Source organism: Venturia canescens, chromosome 6 (genome assembly GCF_019457755.1).
Source record: "Venturia canescens isolate UGA chromosome 6, ASM1945775v1, whole genome shotgun sequence".
NCBI classification, from domain to species: Eukaryota; Metazoa; Arthropoda; class Insecta; order Hymenoptera; family Ichneumonidae; genus Venturia; species Venturia canescens.
Window position 1 is genome coordinate 19,002,797 of NC_057426.1, and position 18,486 is coordinate 19,021,282.

Genomic DNA, 18,486 nt, shown 5'->3' on the forward strand with positions numbered 1-18,486 from the left:
TTTGTGTCGATTCACACAAAAGTGTATCGGTGATCACCAATTTTCACGTTTATGAACGTTCGGAAACGACATCACTCGATTGTAATTTATGATCTCGAATCGAAATGTCATTGAATATTGTTAATTTGTCATGAATTGAACAAAAATTTTATTGGTGATTACCAATCTTCATGTTTATGAACGTTCGGAAACGTTTTCATCGCTCGATTGTCAGTTCAGATCTCAAATGGCCCTTCGGATTGCGATACTAAATGTCTGTAAAATTAGTGATATGTGACGTTTATCGGTGAACGTTTCCAATCTTTCATAAACACGAATATAGGTAATCAGCGATAATCTTTTGTGTTAATCGTTACAAATTAACAATTTTTTCCGACATTTCTATCAGAATCGCAATCCAAAATGCGATTCGAGACCGGAACTGACGTTCGAACGATGTCGTTTCTGAACGTTCACAAATATGAAAATTGGTGATCACAAATAAACTTTTGTGAGAATCGTTACAAATTATCAAGATTCACTGACAATTCGAACAAAATCGGTTTCCGATGTGCGAATCGCGATCACACCTTACAATCGAGTGATGTCGTTTCCGAACCATCAAAAACGTGAAAATTTGATGATCACCGATACACTTTTGTGTGAATCGATAAAAATTAACGAGATTCACTGACATTTCGAACTGAACAGCTTTCCGACGTGCGATTCGAGATCATAACTTACAATCGAGTGATGTCGTTTCCGAACGTTCATAAACGTGAAAATTGGAGATCACCGATACAATTTTGTGTGAATCGATACAATTTAACACATTCGAACAGAACAGCTTTTCGACGTGCGATCCGAGATCATAACTTACAATCGAGTGATGTCGTTTCCGAACGTGCATAATCATGAAAATTGGTGATCACGGATTCACTCTTGTGAGAATCGATAGAAATTAACAAGATTCACCGACATTTCGTTCTGAATCGCTTTCCGATGTGCGAATCGAGATCATCACTTACAATCGAGTGATGTCGTTTCCGAACCATCATAAACGTGAAAATTGCAGATCACCGATACACTTTTATGTGAATCGATACAATTTAACAACATTCTCTAACATTTCGATAAGAGCAGCTTTCCGACGCGTGCGATCCGAGATCATAACTTACAATCGAGTGATGTCGTTTCCGAACGTTCATAAACGTGAAAATTGGAGATCACCGATACACTTTTGTGTGAATCGATACAATTTATCAACATTCACTGATATTTCGAATAGAACAGCTTTCCGACGTGCGATTTGAGATCATAACATACACAATCGAGTGATGTCGTTTCCGAACGTTCATAAACATGAAAATTTGTGATCACCGATACACTTTTGGGCGAATCGATACAAATTAACAAGGTTCACTGACATTTCGTTCTGAATCGCTTTCCGATGTGCGAATCGCGATCACACCATACAATCGAGTGAAGTTGTTTCCGAACCATCAAAAACGTGAACAATGGTGATCACCGATACACTTTTGTGTAAATCGATAAAAATTAACAAGATTCACTGACATTTCGTTCTGAATCGCTTTCCGATGTGCGAATCGAGATCATACATTACAATCGAGTGATGTCATTTCCGAACGTTCATAAACGTGAAACTTGGTGATCACCGATACACTTTTGTGAGAATCGCAACAAATCAAGAAGATTCACTCACATTTCGAACAGAACAGCTTTCCGACGTGCGATCTGAGATCATAAGTTACAATCGAGTTATGTCATTTCCGAACGTTCATAAATGTGAAAATTGGTGATCACCGATACAATTTTGTGTGAATCGATACAATTTAACACATTTGAACAGAACAGCTTTTCGACGTGCGATCCGAGATCATAACTCACAATCGAGTGATGTCGTTTCCGAACGTGCATAATCATGAAAATTGGTGATCACCGATTCACTTTTGTGAGAATCGATAGAAATTAACAAGATTCACCGACATTTCGTTCTGAATCGCTTTCCGATGTGCGAATCGAGATCATCACTTACAATCGAGTGATGTCGTTTCCGAACGTTCATAAACGTGAAAATTGGAGATCACCGATACACTTTTGTGTGAATCGATACAATTTATCAACATTCACTGATATTTCGAACAGAACCGCTTTCCGACGTGCGATTTGAGATCATAACATACACAATCGAGTGATGTCGTTTGAGAACGTTCATAAACATGAAAATTGGTGATCACTGATACACTTTTGTGTGAATCGATACAATTTAACAACATTCACTGACATTTCGTTCTGAATCGCTTTCCGACGTGTAATGATCTCGAATCGCACGTCGGAAAACGATGCTGGTCGAAATGTCAGTGAATGTTGTTAAATTGTATCGATTCACACAAAAGTGTATCAGTGATCACCAATTTTCATGTTTATGAACGTTCGGAAACGACATCACTCGATTGTAAGGTATGATCTCGAATCGCACGTCGGAAAGCTGTTCAGTTCGAAATGTTTGTGAATCTTCTTGATTTGTTGCGATTCTCACAAAAGTGTATCGGTGATCACCAAGTTTCACGTATGTGAACGTTCGGAAATGACATCACTCGATTGTAAGGTATGATCTCGATTGCACATCGGAAAGCGATTCAGAACGAAATGTCAGTGAATCTTGTTAATTTCTATCGATTCATACAAAAGTGTATCGGTGATCACCAAGTTTCACGTTTATGAACGTTCGGAAATGACATCACTCGATTGTAAGTTATGATCTCGGATCGCACGTCGAAAAGCTGTTCTTTTCGAAATGTCAGGGAATCTTCTTGATTTGTTGCGATTCTCACAAAAGTGTATCGGTGATCACCAAGTTTCACGTATATGAACGTTCGGAAATGACATCACTCGATTGTAAGGTATGATCTCGATTCGCACATCGGAAAGCGATTCAGAACGACATGTCAGTGAATCTGGTTAATTTGTGTCGATTCACACAAAAGTGTATCGGTGATCTCCAATTTTCACGTTTATGAACGTTCGGAAACGACATCACTCGATTGTAAGTTATGATCTCGAATCGCACGTCGGAAAGCTGCTCTTTTCGAAATGTCAGTGAATGTTGTTAAATTGTATCGATTCACACAAAAGTGTATCGGTTATCTCCAATTTTCACGTTTATGAACGTTCGGAAATGACATTACTCGATTGTAAGTTATGATCTCGGATCGCACGTCGAAAAGCTGTTCTGTTCGAAATGTCAGTGAATGTGTTAAATTCTATCGATTCACACAAAATTGTATCGGTGATCTCCAATTTTCACGTTTATGAACGTTCGGAAACGACATCACTCGATTGTAAGTTATGATCTCGGATCGCACGTCGAAAAGCTGTTCTGTTCGAAATGTCAGTGAATCTTCTTGATTTGTTGCGATTCTCACAAAAGTGTATCGGTGATCACCAAGTTTCACGTTTTTGATGGTTCGGAAACAACATCACTCGATTGTATGGTGTGATCGCGATTCGCACATCGGAAAGCGATTCAGAACGAAATGTCAGTGAATCTGGTTAATTTGTGTCGATTCACACAAAAGTATATCGGTGATCTCCAATTTTCACGTTTATGAACGTTCGGAAACGACATCACTCGATTGTAATGTATGATGTCGATTCGCACATCGGAAAGCGATTCAGAACGAAATGTCAGTGAATCTTGTTAATTTTTATCGATTTACACAAAAGTGTATCGGTGATCATCAAATTTTCACGTTTTGGATGGTTCGGAAACGACATCACTCGATTGTAAGGTGTGATCGCCATTCGCACATCGGAAACCGATTCTGTTCGAATTGTCAGTGAATCTTGATAATTTGTAACGATTCTCGCAAAAGTTTATTTGTGATCACCAATTTTGATATTTGTGAACGTTCAGAAACGACATCGTTCAAATGTCAGTTCCGGTCTCGAATCGCATTTCGGATTGCGATTCTGATAGAAATGTCGGCAAAAATTGTTAATTTGTAACGATTAACACAAAAGATTATCGCTGATTACCTATTTTCGTGTTTATGAAAGATTGGAAACGTTCACCGATAAACGTCACATATCACTAATTTTACAGACATTTAGTATCGTAATCCGAAGGGCCATTTGAGATCTGAACTGACAATCGAGCGATGAAAACGTTTCCGAACGTTCATAAACATGAAGATTGGTAATCACCAATAAAATTTTTGTTCAATTCATGACAAATTAACAATATTCAATGACATTTCGATTCGAGATCTTAAATTACAATCGAGTGATGCCGTTTCCGAACGTTCATAAACATGAAAATTGGTGATCACCGATACACTTTTGTGTGAATCGACACAAATTAACCAGATTCTCTGACATTTCGTTCTGGATCGCTTTCCGATGTGCGAATCGCTATCACACCTTACAATCGAGTGATGTCGTTTCCGAACGTTCATAAACATGACCATTAGTGATCACCGATACACTTTTGTGTGAATCGATAAAAATTAACAAGATTCACTGACATTTCGAACTGAACAGCTTTCCGACGTGCGATTCGTGATCATAACTTACAATCGAGTGATGTCGTTTCCGAACGTTCATAAGCATAAACATTGGTGATCACCGATACACTTTTGTGTGAATCGATAAAAATTAACGAGATTCACTGACATTCGAACTGAACAGCTTTCCGACTTGCAATTCGAGATCATACCTTACAATCGAGTGATGTCGTTTCCGAACGTTCATAAACATGAAAATTGGTGATCACCGATACACTTTTGTGTGAATCGACACAAATTAACCAGATTCACTGACATTTCGTTCTGGATCGCTTTCCGATGTGCGAATCGCGATCACACCTTACAATCGAGTGATGTCGTTTCCGAACGTTCATAAGCATAAACATTGGTGATCACCGATACACTTTTGTGTGAATCGATAAAAATTAACGAGATTCACTGACATTCGAACTGAACAGCTTTCCGACTTGCAATTCGAGATCATACCTTACAATCGAGTGATGTCGTTTCCGAACGTTCATAAACATGAAAATTGGTGATCACCGATACACTTTTGTGTGAATCGACACAAATTAAACAGATTCACTGACATTTCGTTCTGAATCGCTTTCCGATGTGCGAATCGAGATCATACATTACAATCGAGTGATGCCGTTTCCGAACGTTCATAAACATGAAAATTGGTGATCACCGATACACTTTTGTGTGAATCGACACAAATTAACCAGATTCACTGACATTTCGAACTGAACAGCTTTCCGACGTGCGATTCGAGATCATACCTTACAATCGAGTGATGTCGTTTCCGAACGTTCATAAACATGAAAATTGGTGATGACTGATACACTTTTGTGTGAATCGATACAATTTAACAACATTCACTGACATTTCGACCAGCATCGTTTTCCGACGTGCGATTCGAGATCATTACACGTCGGAAAACGATTCAGAACGAAATGTCAGTGAATGTTGTTAAATTGTATCGATTCACACAAAAGTGTATCAGTGATCACCAATTTTCATGTTTATGAACGTTCGGAAACGACATCACTCGATTGTGTATGTTATGATCTCAAATCGCACGTCGGAAAGCTGTTCTGTTCGAAATATCAGTGAATGTTGATAAATTGTATCGATTCACACAAAAGTGTATCGGTGATCTCCAATTTTCACGTTTATGAACGTTCGGAAACGACATCACTCGATTGTAAGTGATGATCTCGATTCGCACATCGGAAAGCGATTCAGAACGAAATGTCGGTGAATCTTGTTAATTTCTATCGATTCACACAAAAGTGAATCGGTGATCACCAATTTTCATGATTATGCACGTTCGGAAACGACATCACTCGATTGTAAGTTATGATCTCGGATCGCACGTCGAAAAGCTGTTCTGTTCGAATGTGTTAAATTGTATCGATTCACACAATATTGTATCGGTGATCAACAATTTTCACGTTTATGAACGTTCGGAAATGACATAACTCGATTGTAACTTATGATCTCGGATCGCACGTCGCAAAGCTGTTCTGTTCGAAATGTGAGTGAATCTTCTTGATTTGTTGCGATTCTCACAAATGTGTATCGGTGATCACCAAGTTTCACGTTTATGAACGTTCGGAAATGACATCACTCGATTGTAATGTATGATCTCGATTCGCACATCGGAAAGCGATTCAGAACGAAATGTCAATGAATCTTGTTAATTTTTATCGATTTACACAAAAGTGTATCGGTGATCACCAATTTTCACGTTTTTGATGGTTCGGAAACGAAATCACTCGATTGTATGGAGTGATCGCGATTCGCACATCGGAAAGCGATTCAGAACGAAATGTCAGTGAATCTGGTTAATTTGTGTCGATTCACACAAAAGTATATCGGTGATCTCCAATTTTCACGTTTATGAACGTTCGGAAACGACATCACTCGATTGTAAGTTATGATCTCGAATCGCACGTCGGAAAGCTGCTCTTTTCGAAATGTCAGTGAATGGTGTTAAATTGTATCGATTCACACAAAAGTGTATCGGTTATCTCCAATTTTCACGTTTATGAACGTTCGGAAATGACATTACTCGATTGTAAGTTATGATCTCGGATCGCACGTCGAAAAGCTGTTCTGTTCGAAATGTCAGTGAATGTGTTAAATTCTATCGATTCACACAAAATTGTATCGGTGATCTCCAATTTTCACGTTTATGAACGTTCGGAAACGACATCACTCGATTGTAAGGTATGATCTCGGATCGCACGTCGGAAAGCTGTTCTGTTCGAAATGTCAGTGAATCTTCTTGATTTGTTGCGATTCTCACAAAAGTGTATCGGTGATCACCAAGTTTCACGTTTATGAACGTTCGGAAATGACATCACTCGATTGTAAGGTATGATCTCGATTCGCACATCGGAAAGCGATTCAGAACGAAATGTCAGTGAATCTTGTTAATTTTTATCGATTTACACAAAAGTGTATCGGTGATCATCAAATTTTCACGTTTTTGATGGTTCGGAAACGACATCACTCGATTGTAAGGTGTGATCGCGATTCGCACATCGGAAACCGATTCTGTTCGAATTGTCAGTGAATCTTGATAATTTGTAACGGTTCTCACAAAAGCTTATTTGTGATCACCAATTTTCATATTTGTGAACGTCTAGAAACGACATCGTTCAAATGTCAGTTCCGGTCTCGAATCGCATTTCGGATTGCGATTCTGATAGAAATGTCGGAAAAAATTGTTAATTTGTTACGATTAACACAAAAGATTATCGCTGATTACCTATTTTCGTGTTTATGAAAGATTGGAAACGTTCACCGATAAACGTCACATATCACTAATTTTACAGACATTTAGTATCGCAATCCGAAGGGCCATTTGAGATCTGAACTGAAAATCGAGCGATGAAAACGTTTCCGAACGTTCATAAACATGAAGATTGGTAATCACCAATAAAATTTTTGTTCAATACATGACAAATTAACAATATTCAATGACATTTCGATTCGAGACCTTAAATTACAATCGAGTGATGCCGTTTCCGAACGTTCATAAACATGAAAATTGGTGATCACCGATACACTTTTGTGTGAATCGACACAAATTAACAAGATTCACTGACATTTCGTTCTGAATCGCTTTCCGATGTGCAAATCGAGTTCATACATTACAATCGAGTGATGTCGTTTCCGCACGTTCATAAACGTGAAAATTGGAGATCACCGATATACCTTTGTGTGAATCGACACAAATTAACCAGATTCACAGACATTTCGTTCTGAATCGCTTTCCGATTTGCGAATCGCGATTACACCTTACAATCGAGTGATGTCGTTTCCGAACCATCATAAACATGAAAATTGGTGATCACCGATACACTTTTGTGTGAATCGACACAAATTAACAAAATTCACTGACATTTCGTTCTGAATCGTTTTCCGATGTGCAAATCGAGATCAAATATTACAATCGAGTGATGTCGTTTCCGAACCATCATAAACGTGAAAATTGGTGATCACCGATACACTTTTGTGTGAATCGATAAAAATTACCAAGATTCACTGACATTTCGAACTGAACAGCTTTCCGACGTGCGATTCGAGATCATAACTTACAATCGAGTGATGTCGTTTCATAACGTTCATAAACATGAAAATTGGTGATCACCGATACACTTTTGTGTGAATCGACACAAATTGACAAGATTCACTGACATTTCGTTCTGAATTGCTTTCCGATGTGCGAATCGAGATCATACATTACAATCGAGTGATGTCGTTTCCGAACGTTCATAAGCATGAACATTGGTGATCACCGATACACTTTTGTGTGAATCGATAAAAATTAACAAGATTCACTGACATTCGAACTGAACAGCTTTCCGACGTGCGATTCGAGATCATACCTTACAATCGAGTGATGTCGTTTCCGAACGTTCATAAACATGAAAATTGGTGATCACCGATACACTTTTGTGTGAATCGACACAAATTAAACAGATTCACTGACGTTTCGAACTGAACAGCTTTCCGACGTGCGATTCGAGATCATACCTTACAATCGAGTGATGTGTTACGTCCTAGGGTCTCCACCATCGTGTTGGCTGGTATGTATCTGCAACATAAAGAAAATATATTTAAAATTCCCGCTTAAAAAATAAAATTTATTATTCGAAATAATAGTGACCAACATAGAAAGGCGAAAATAACTTTTAAGGAGCGCTATAGTTCAGTAAACGCTATAGTATGTAGACTAGCAAGCCCCGCGCGCAACTGACCTGCCTCACGGAGCCCGAGCGCCCGATGAGTCATCTTTCAGCGCTCTCGAAATTTCAATTTTCATTAACTAACAATAATCGACTTAGAGCATTTTTAACAGTTGGAACGTGTTTCTTATGAAAAGAGCTTTATTTTGATACCCCACACGGGTACCTTTTAATCATTTTTACCAAATATCAAAAGTTAACAATTTCAAATTTCATTAACTAACAATTTTACAGTTATCTAAATTTTAACGCTACGAGCGTGTTCTAGATCAAAATCCCTTTCAAATGAATACTCGCACGACCATTTTGCAATAATTCTTCTGTGAGTTATCAATTCGCGGAAAAACCGCGAAAAACCGCGAATTACCGCGAATCGTCCAAAAACGTCGAAAATCAAGTTCCAAACGATTAGATTCAATAGCGAAGACCATAATAAGTAACTTGGGTGGTTTTTACAACTTTTCCGAAACATAAAAATTTAACAATATTTAATTTCATTAATTAACAATTGTGTGGATAAATTATCTCTGTTACTCTCAAACGATAGGGAATTCAATGCCCTTTAAAATGATTACAAACTCGACCACTTTACACAAATATTTCGCTGATATATCAATTCGCGGGTTAACCGCGAAAAACCGCGGAAAACCGCGGATCACCCAAAATACATCAAAAACTCAGGAAATCAATGGGATTTCATAGCAAGGCGATATAGGACACAGTTCAAAAGCGATTGACACATTTTTTAAGCATATAAACAATAATTGTTAATAAATAAACAAATTTCGTTACAAACAAATTATCTTTATTTTCAATCAAGAAACACAAATATATGTATATGGGGAACAGAAACGCTTATTTCGCTATTTCTATCGAGGTATATGAGTATATAAGGCTTATACATAAGTTAAAGTATATATAGATACGTATGGACATGTATGTACATAGACTCGCTAAAACGCTTCTTATATAATGCTTAGGCTACGAAATAAATTCACATAGGTGAATCTCTGGAACACTTATTTACAAAAAACTGCAAATGCATTTCCGGTCCGAAAGTATATTTTTATACAAATAAAATAATAATAATTCACCCACTCGCAGAGGATAAATCTCGTATTGATTATTGTCATCAGAAAATCCGCGAGGTGAAACCCGATATCTTCATCCGGCGTAGCGCGACAGTACAGCCTATCAAAAGAATTAATTACGCGAATTCACGCACAAACAAAACTAAATAATTCTTCTTTCCAAACTTACCAAGATTCATACGTCGACACTCGTCAACCCTGACCCTTCACTCGAGTCCTTTTTTACGACCCTTTCTTTCCAATTTTTTCAAGGGTTTTTCCCAGCGAAAAGAAAGGACTCTAGAAAAAACATCTTAAGAGTCTCTTAGGCGAAGTCACGCACGTGCCAGATGTGACAGTCCTCGTCAAAACACTGTACAAAATTTCCTGAAAAACGCACAGAAAAATTAATCGTCAAATGTTAAACAATAAAAGAAAATATGTAGAAAAGCACACTTACCGATAAAACTTCGCTGCGCACCGTCCAAATCATTGTAAACACCCGTAGAGATCCTGCGAACAAAATAATATTTATAAAAAAAAAATAATTAATTAAATAAACAATAATTGTACTTACCAACCCGAAATTTACTCGCCGTTGGATCCAGAAGAACCTGAAAATAGAAAATGGCAATCAATCAATAAAATAAGCATCGATTCGTAATTAATTAATAAACAACCAATTAATTGTTATAAGAAGATATTAAATATACTTACACACCCGTTGTATCCAGAGAAAACCTAGAAACAATAATGAGATAATAATCTTACAATAAACAGTAAATAAGAATGTAAAATCAATAATTATTTAACTGAAGTTAATTAATTATTGATAAATAAAATATAACGAAAATGTACTTACCTCAAAATTAAGCTGAAAATAAATGTAAAATTAATGATTAATTAAACTGGTTTTAAATAATCAATAATTACGAGTTAAACGAATTTATAAAGTATATAGAAACAGTATATAAGAGTCACGGATACTCACTTTATTTGTGTGCGCCAACCAACACCGAGACGCCCGGCCTCACCGATACTCCAACGGGACGCTGCTATTTAAGAGCGCAGGCGCGCCGCACTCACCAGTTCTCGAATCTCTCCACAGCTAGCCAGTCGAACTCCGGCCGAGAGCGAGCACGGATACTCCCGCGGAGCAGCTGAAAATCGAATAGTTTTTAATAAGTTTTACAGTTCTCGAATCTCTCCACAGCTAGCCAGTCGAACTCCGGCCGAGAGCGAGCACGGATACTCCCGCAGAGCAGCTGAAAATCGAAAAGTTTTTAATAAGTTTTAAAGTTCTTTTTCGTACAAGTTAACCGTACAAGTTTATTTTAATTTTGTAACATCGCAACTTAAAAGTTTGTAACAATACATAAGTGTAAAAAGGGGTGAAAAGTGTTTAAAATAATTATTCAAATCATCCTTAAACCCCCGTTGAGTAATTTCCACCGAATCTCGCGATTAATTAACAATTTATTTCCGTTGAGTAATTTCCACCGAAACTCGCGATAATTCGAAATCATTTCTTTCGTTCGAGTATTTTTCACCGAAACTTGCGAATTATTATCATCAATTTTCTTCGAGTGATTTTTCCATTCTTTTCCTCGAGAATTTATATTTCTTAATTCGATAAAATCGAGTCTAATTATTTTTCTCGAATTATAAATTTTCACGAGTTATTTTCATCAAGATTAACTAGAGTCTCAATTTCATGTTTTACAAAAACTCGTGTTCATTACTGAACGAATTTATTAATTTCATTCTCTCTTTTATCTAACACCGTAAATTCTCTAAAACGTGGCATTATTTAATTTCATTTTCGTGCCTTAATTCAGCGATAAACCTGCGGATTCATTTCTTTTATAATTTGGCATACTTCTTTCATTCAATCTCGCAGTTGAATAATTAATTCAAGTTTTTCCATACGATTCTTTTTGTGCTAGACTCAGGCACGTTAGATCGTATTTTAATTCTTTTATTTGTATCGTTCTGTGCTGGAGAATTTGGCACGCCGATACATATTTCTATCTCTCTCTCTCTCTCATTGTTCTGTGCTGGAGAATTTGGCACGCCAACGAGATTTCTATCTCTCTCTCTCTTTCTCATTGTTCTGTGCTGGAGAATTTGGCACGTCAACGAGATTTCTTTCTTTTTTCTATCCTTTAAACAAACTTGAATTAATTATCGAAATATAAATTTAATTATGAATTTCTCTTATTATGCCTAGACGTCGAGGAGGCGTTAAATTTCAAATCCGCCGGGCTATCGCACGTGCCTGTAATAGACCCGCTCTAAACCGTGGTAATAATAAATCGTGGGTGAAAACGTTGTGCAAAGCCACTCAACACTCACAGCTATCTGAAAACTCTGGTGTCGAATATCCGAACGATATTATTTATAATTTGGTGTTAAAATCGGGTCCGAGTAAAATTCGCGTCGTTTCCGACGTTATCGTTCGGAAGAGCATCTTCATTATCGACGCTAATTCGCCATACTCATTGGGACGTTTGGTCGGTTCATCGATCTTCACTCAACGAGAAGAATACTATCCCGATTGTGGAAACATCTCGGAGGCATCGACCGTTTCCCGACCATCAACACCAATCGACATCGAAGTAATAACAATCGATTAACTCATCCGTCGAAGAATAACTAAACGGTAAGTGAGTTTTATTTTATTTTTATTCTCATAAGGTCATCCGGTAAATATTTCACGAGCATAGGTTTCGGTCCTGAGGGGGAAAATCTCACCTTCTCAAATACGAGATCTAAAATAAGTCTACGCGTCGTACCCCGTGTATCATTTTCCTGGACAAATAAATTCTTCCGGTTGCCGACCATCGAGCATACTGCTGACGGTAATCCAGTCTGTATCAATCCAATCGGTCAAGTAGAGTTCCACATTTCCAGCAGTCGGTAAACTAACGAACCGCGACCAGGGTAAATCCCTGTCGTACCAAGCGGGCTGCTCTAAAAAGTTTCTCTCTTACCGTCCGTAGCCGTGAATCGTATTGTCAGTATTTCGTTAGATAATTTGTCTCTCTCTAAAAATCCGGGCATTAAACCACACGACGTAACAGGTTTATATATTTTTTGGTGGCAGCGGTGGGATACCGTCGCGAAATAAAGTACTGGTGGCCTTTCTTTTATTTTTTTGTAATTATCATTGGTTAATTTTCGCAATCGAGTAAAGCGAGGAAACTCGTAACTTCAATTGTGATAAATTCATTCAAATTTCAGAGAATATCGTCACTATTCTGTCGAATTTCAAATTAAAATCAAATTATCGATCGCTAAATTTGATTATTTCTCAAATTTATTCGTATAACAAACCATTATCGACTTCGTTACTCGAATACCAAAGCATTTCTCGTCAATTTAAAAATTGGACAAATTTTCCTTCATCAATATTTTTTGAATTTCTACCTACCAAATCTCAGTAACAAACCGTACCGAACACAAATAAACGGAGAAAAATCATATTCCAAACGATTTAACGCAACATTTCCGTAATATAAAAATTTTGTAAAATTGGACAAATTTTGCAATTTCAAAATATCATCTCTTCTATACGCTAACAATCAATTTTTAACTTCAAGGAGTATAAATATTCGGAAAATATTAAGTTCCAAACGTCTACACTCGGGATTTTTCGAAATAAATCGTATTTGAAAAATTGGACAAATTTCTCGACTTTAAAATTTTTATTTGAATTTTTCGGAGTTCAACTCAAATAACAAACTACACCGAATTAAAAACAGCAGAGAACAGTCCGTTTCCAATCGTTTGAACATTCAATTTTGCCATTTTTTATATTTTTTGGAATTGGACAAATTTTTCGAAAATTTTCCTGTTCTCAATTTTCATATAACAAACGCAATCAAGCCGTTACATTTGAAGTACAAACAATTTCAAAAACTTTTCATTAATATTTTTCAATAAAATACAATTTTCGTAATTGGACAAATTTTTCAAAACTCCCCCTACTTGCAGATTTCCAAATAACAAACGTTACTATACCATTATTTACAAAATACAATCAATTTCCAAACGTTTTAAATAAAACTTTTCAATAAAATCCAAATTTTAAATTTTGGACAAAATTTTTATACGTTCCCATTTCTCAACTTTTGGACAAGTTTTCGTGTATTAATCGTTCTTTAGTAAATTTCAAACAAAATCAAAATGAAGGACCTTACGTCAGAGGAGCTGCAAGTACTCCGCGATCAGCTATTGTTAAAAGAGCGTGAATTGGTAGAAAAAGAACGTAGGTTACAACATCAGGAGGAAGTCCTTGACGAAGAGCGATTAGAGGTTGCAAAACAATTCGAAACACTCCAATCTGCAACGGATGAGGGTGAAGTCAATAAACAAGAGAAATCATCAAACGATCGGTTAAAACATTTAATCGATATAATTAATGAGCAACAAAATGCAAGCAAATCTTTACAGAATAATCTCGACAGAATAATGAGTGAGATAAAAGGCTTGAAGACCGAGAGGCCGAGCTCTCGGGCCGCTATGTTCACAACAGACGTTTGGGGTGAACCCGACGTGGGGAATCACTCGATCAACAATCAGGCGAAAACAAGTACCCCTCGCGAAAACGATGTCCGACACGCGCCAAATTCCCCGGGTACGATCAACCTCCCGAGCGTCAAATACAAAGACGCGCTCGAATCCGTACCGATTTTTACTGGGTATAATTTCCCAGTCCTTCGATTTATTCGTGTCTGTCAAAAGGTGCGAAGTTTATTTAGTCCTCAGCACGAGCCCACGTTGGTTCTGCTCCTAAAAAATAAATTAAAAAGTCATGCACAAACCGCCTTCGAGGACGATAACTCGCGAACTATCAAAGAACTCGTGGAACGATTAAAATTATTGTTTGGATCATCTAAATCAGTCAACGAATACCGCGGCGAGTTAGGTACGATAACAAAAACGCCGTCCGAAAATATGATTCAGTATATCAGCCGCGTCAAGGATCTGCACTTCGAGATTATCGAAATGGACACCGAAACATGGGGTCCTCTTTCTCGCGAACATCGCGCGCAATGTGAAAACGATACAATGGATAGTTTCGTCAAGGGCCTGCCGCCCGATCTTAGAATGCGCGTACGATTGGAATATTATCAAACCTTGGAAGAGCTTTTCGCGAAGGCCATCAAGGTCGAAAAGGAAGTCGCGGTGGATCAAAAATTTTCAAAAATAAACAGCCAACCGCAACCTTCGCGGAATGTTCGGGTCGCTTTCACGAATAATTCACCGTGCACCCACTGCAACAGGGGCGGGCACGACCTAGAAAATTGTTGGCTGAAATACCCCGAAAAAAGGCCAAAAAGGGACAATAATCGGAATAACGGCCATTATAATCGCGGTAACGGCAATAATAACTATAATAACGGTCACAAACCTCATTGCACGTATTGCAACAAAATCGGTCACACGGAAGAAAAATGCTTCCGCAAGCAAAATGATAGTACAAAAAACGCGGTTCCGCGCCCAACGGAACAGGGCTCGTTGGGAGACCCGCGGACGCACCCTGTCAATTTAGCGGAGGCAGTGCCCTCCGCGCCGTCAATCTCTGCCTGAACGAGCTTCAGCGCTCTCCCTCCGTCACCCTCCATTGCCCTCAATTAGGCGGGCTTACCGAATTTTTAATAGATTCCGGGGCGGAGGTCAACATCGCAAAAATAAACACGGTTTCTAGCTCCGTGGTAATCGATAAACGAGAGAGAATTCAGTTAAACGGGATAGCTGGGAAAACGGTTGCTACCTTTGGTTGGATAACAGCCCGTGTTTGTGGTACGCCGACCATCTTTCTTTCCCAGAACAAGGCATCTTTAGATTGGTCGAAGCGGCTCCTCTCTTGGAACGAGCAAGCTTTTCCTTTCATGGATTGCGACACAATATTCCTCGCCAAGAGAAGTAAGACAATCGGTTTCGGTCGGGTGAAAAACCCCGAAGTAAAACGCGGTTACGTTCCGCGCCTCGACCTCGGGGCCGGGATTTATTGCGGCCAAATAGTAGCTCAAACCGAATTCGGAATCACTAAATTGGTGATACACAATTCAACCCTCGAAGACGTCCTCGTAAAGGTCCCGACCATAGAAATCGAGGAGTACGAGGATGTCGACGAGGCATATCTTGTCAAAGCAACCGATTTCGATTAAGCTTTTCCGGACGGTTACGAGCCGAAGGCAATTGTCAGTCACACGTGTGAAGAATTGTGCGACGGGAGGTTAGAACCCGGCGAATATATCAAACGCGTTCTAAGAATCCAGAAGGACGACAGAATCAGAAAGGTAAAGGACTTATTACGACTTGACCACCTTAACCAAGAACAAAAGGATAGTATTGAGTCAATTATTCGGGATAATGCCGACCTTTTTCAATTTCCTAACGAAAACTTAGATTTTGTACCGGATTTTTATCATAAAATTGAAACTGTAGACGACCAACCGGTGTTCACTCGACAATATAGATTCCCTCCGATCCATAAGGATGAAATTACAAAACAGGTCGGGGAGTTAGTAAAAAATAATATCATCTCACCTTCTCTCTCCCCGTACAGCTCACCCCTGTGGATTGTGCCGAAGAAAGCGGACTCCCAGGGCAATAAACGTTGGAGAATGGTTATCGATTACCGCAATCTCAACGAGAAGACTATCGGAGATGCTTATCCTCTCCCCCAGATTAACGAAATTTTGGACCAGCTTGGAAGCGCGAAATATTTCTCCGTATTCGACCTTGCCAGCGGTTTTCACCAAATCAAAGTGGATCCGAAGGATAAACATAAAACCGCGTTTTCCACCCCTTTCGGTCATTATGAGTTTAATCGCATGCCCTTCGGGTTGAAAAACGCACCCGCTACTTTCCAAAGGCTTATGGACCGAGTACTAGTGGGACTTCAAGGGGTCGAGCTCTTCGTCTACTTAGACGATATCGTGATTTACGCCAAATCTTTACACGAGCACAAAATTAAGTTCGACAAATTGGCCTCTCGGTTACGAAGAGCCAATATGCACCAACAACCAGACAAGTGCGAGTTCCTTCGCCGCGAAGTAGGTTATTTAGGACACGTAATTAGTGACCAGGGAGTAAAACCAGACCCGAAGAAGATCGAGGCCCTACAGAACTACCCTGCTCCTACAAATCAGAAAAAAATCAAGCAGTTTCTCGGATTAGCCGGGTATTATCGGCGTTTTATAGAAAATTTTTCGGGCATATCAAAACCCCTCACAAATTTGCTAAAAAAGGGGATCCCATTCAAGTGGACCGACTCTCAACAGCGAGCGTTCGATATATTGAGGGAGGCCCTGTGTAAAGAACCTGTTTTACAATATCCCGACTTTACACAACCGTTTAACATCACAACCGACGCATCAAATTATGCGATTGGGGGCGTTCTTTCTCAAGGCGACATAGGCAAAGATAAGCCAATCGCGTATGCGTCCAGAACACTAAATAAACACGAATTAAATTACTCCGTCATAGAGAAAGAATGCCTCGCCATAATTTATTGCGTGAACCATGTCAGACCCTATATCTATGGCAGGAAGTTCAATCTCCTTACCGATCATCAGCCATTAGTGTGGCTGAATTCCGTAAAAGACCCCGCCAATCGTCTGGTACACTGGCGTTTGAGTCTATCTAATTATGAATATAAAATCCAGTATAAACCTGGGAGCGCGAACAATAACGCTGACGCTCTCTCGCGAAATCCACCTGAAAGTAAAAACATCCTTATACTAACGCATAATCCAAAAAAGAAAAGAAAATTGAACTTACCTGGCCAATCCAACGACGATCATCCCGACGAATCTGATGAAGAACCATCATCCGATACAACGCCTAACGAACGAATTTTTAGTCCTCCTAGGCAATACAGGGGACGCACCGAAAATCCTAACCCTACTCCAGCTCCTGTTCCAGTGACGGTACCAAATGCACCCGATTCACGGACAGAATCCGACTCCACAGAAAATATTTTTAGTCCGCCAGCCCACTTTAAAATGAAAAATATAGAGCAAAAAGGCTCAAGTAACATAAACGAGGAGACACAAACTCGTAAAAGGAAAAGAAAGACCGGAATTTCTCCAGGTGAAGAAGGATCACAAGACGACCCTATCGACGAGTCGATGTTGGGAAGCTTGCCCTTCGACCCTGGGCCCCCCGGCGAATTAAACGTTCCGAGTGACGGACGATTATTTTGTGAAAATTTAGTTGAACCACAGGGATCACGGGTCGAAATTAAGGCTCCTGGTAATCGCGTTGATGTCAACATATACGGTGAAAGACCCGAAGACATCAGCGTTGAGCCAGATCTGCCAATCGATATCTTAAATGATAACCCGCCCCTCGAATTCGACGATTTCTTTGAGGGCTACGGGGCGAATATGGAAGAAAATAATTTGTTGGAGGAAACTACATTGTCGGACGAAAACGAGTCTGAAGAGGAAACGGATCTTTTGTTGGACCCTGGGGAATGCGGTAGAGGTCCCTCAAACGATCCAGCTTATTCAATCGAAGGTGCTTTATCGATACGAGAAGTTCGCGATAATTTGTCAATGCAAAAGGGAGCGAAAATTATTTTTATTACGAGACAAGGGCTACCCCTCGATG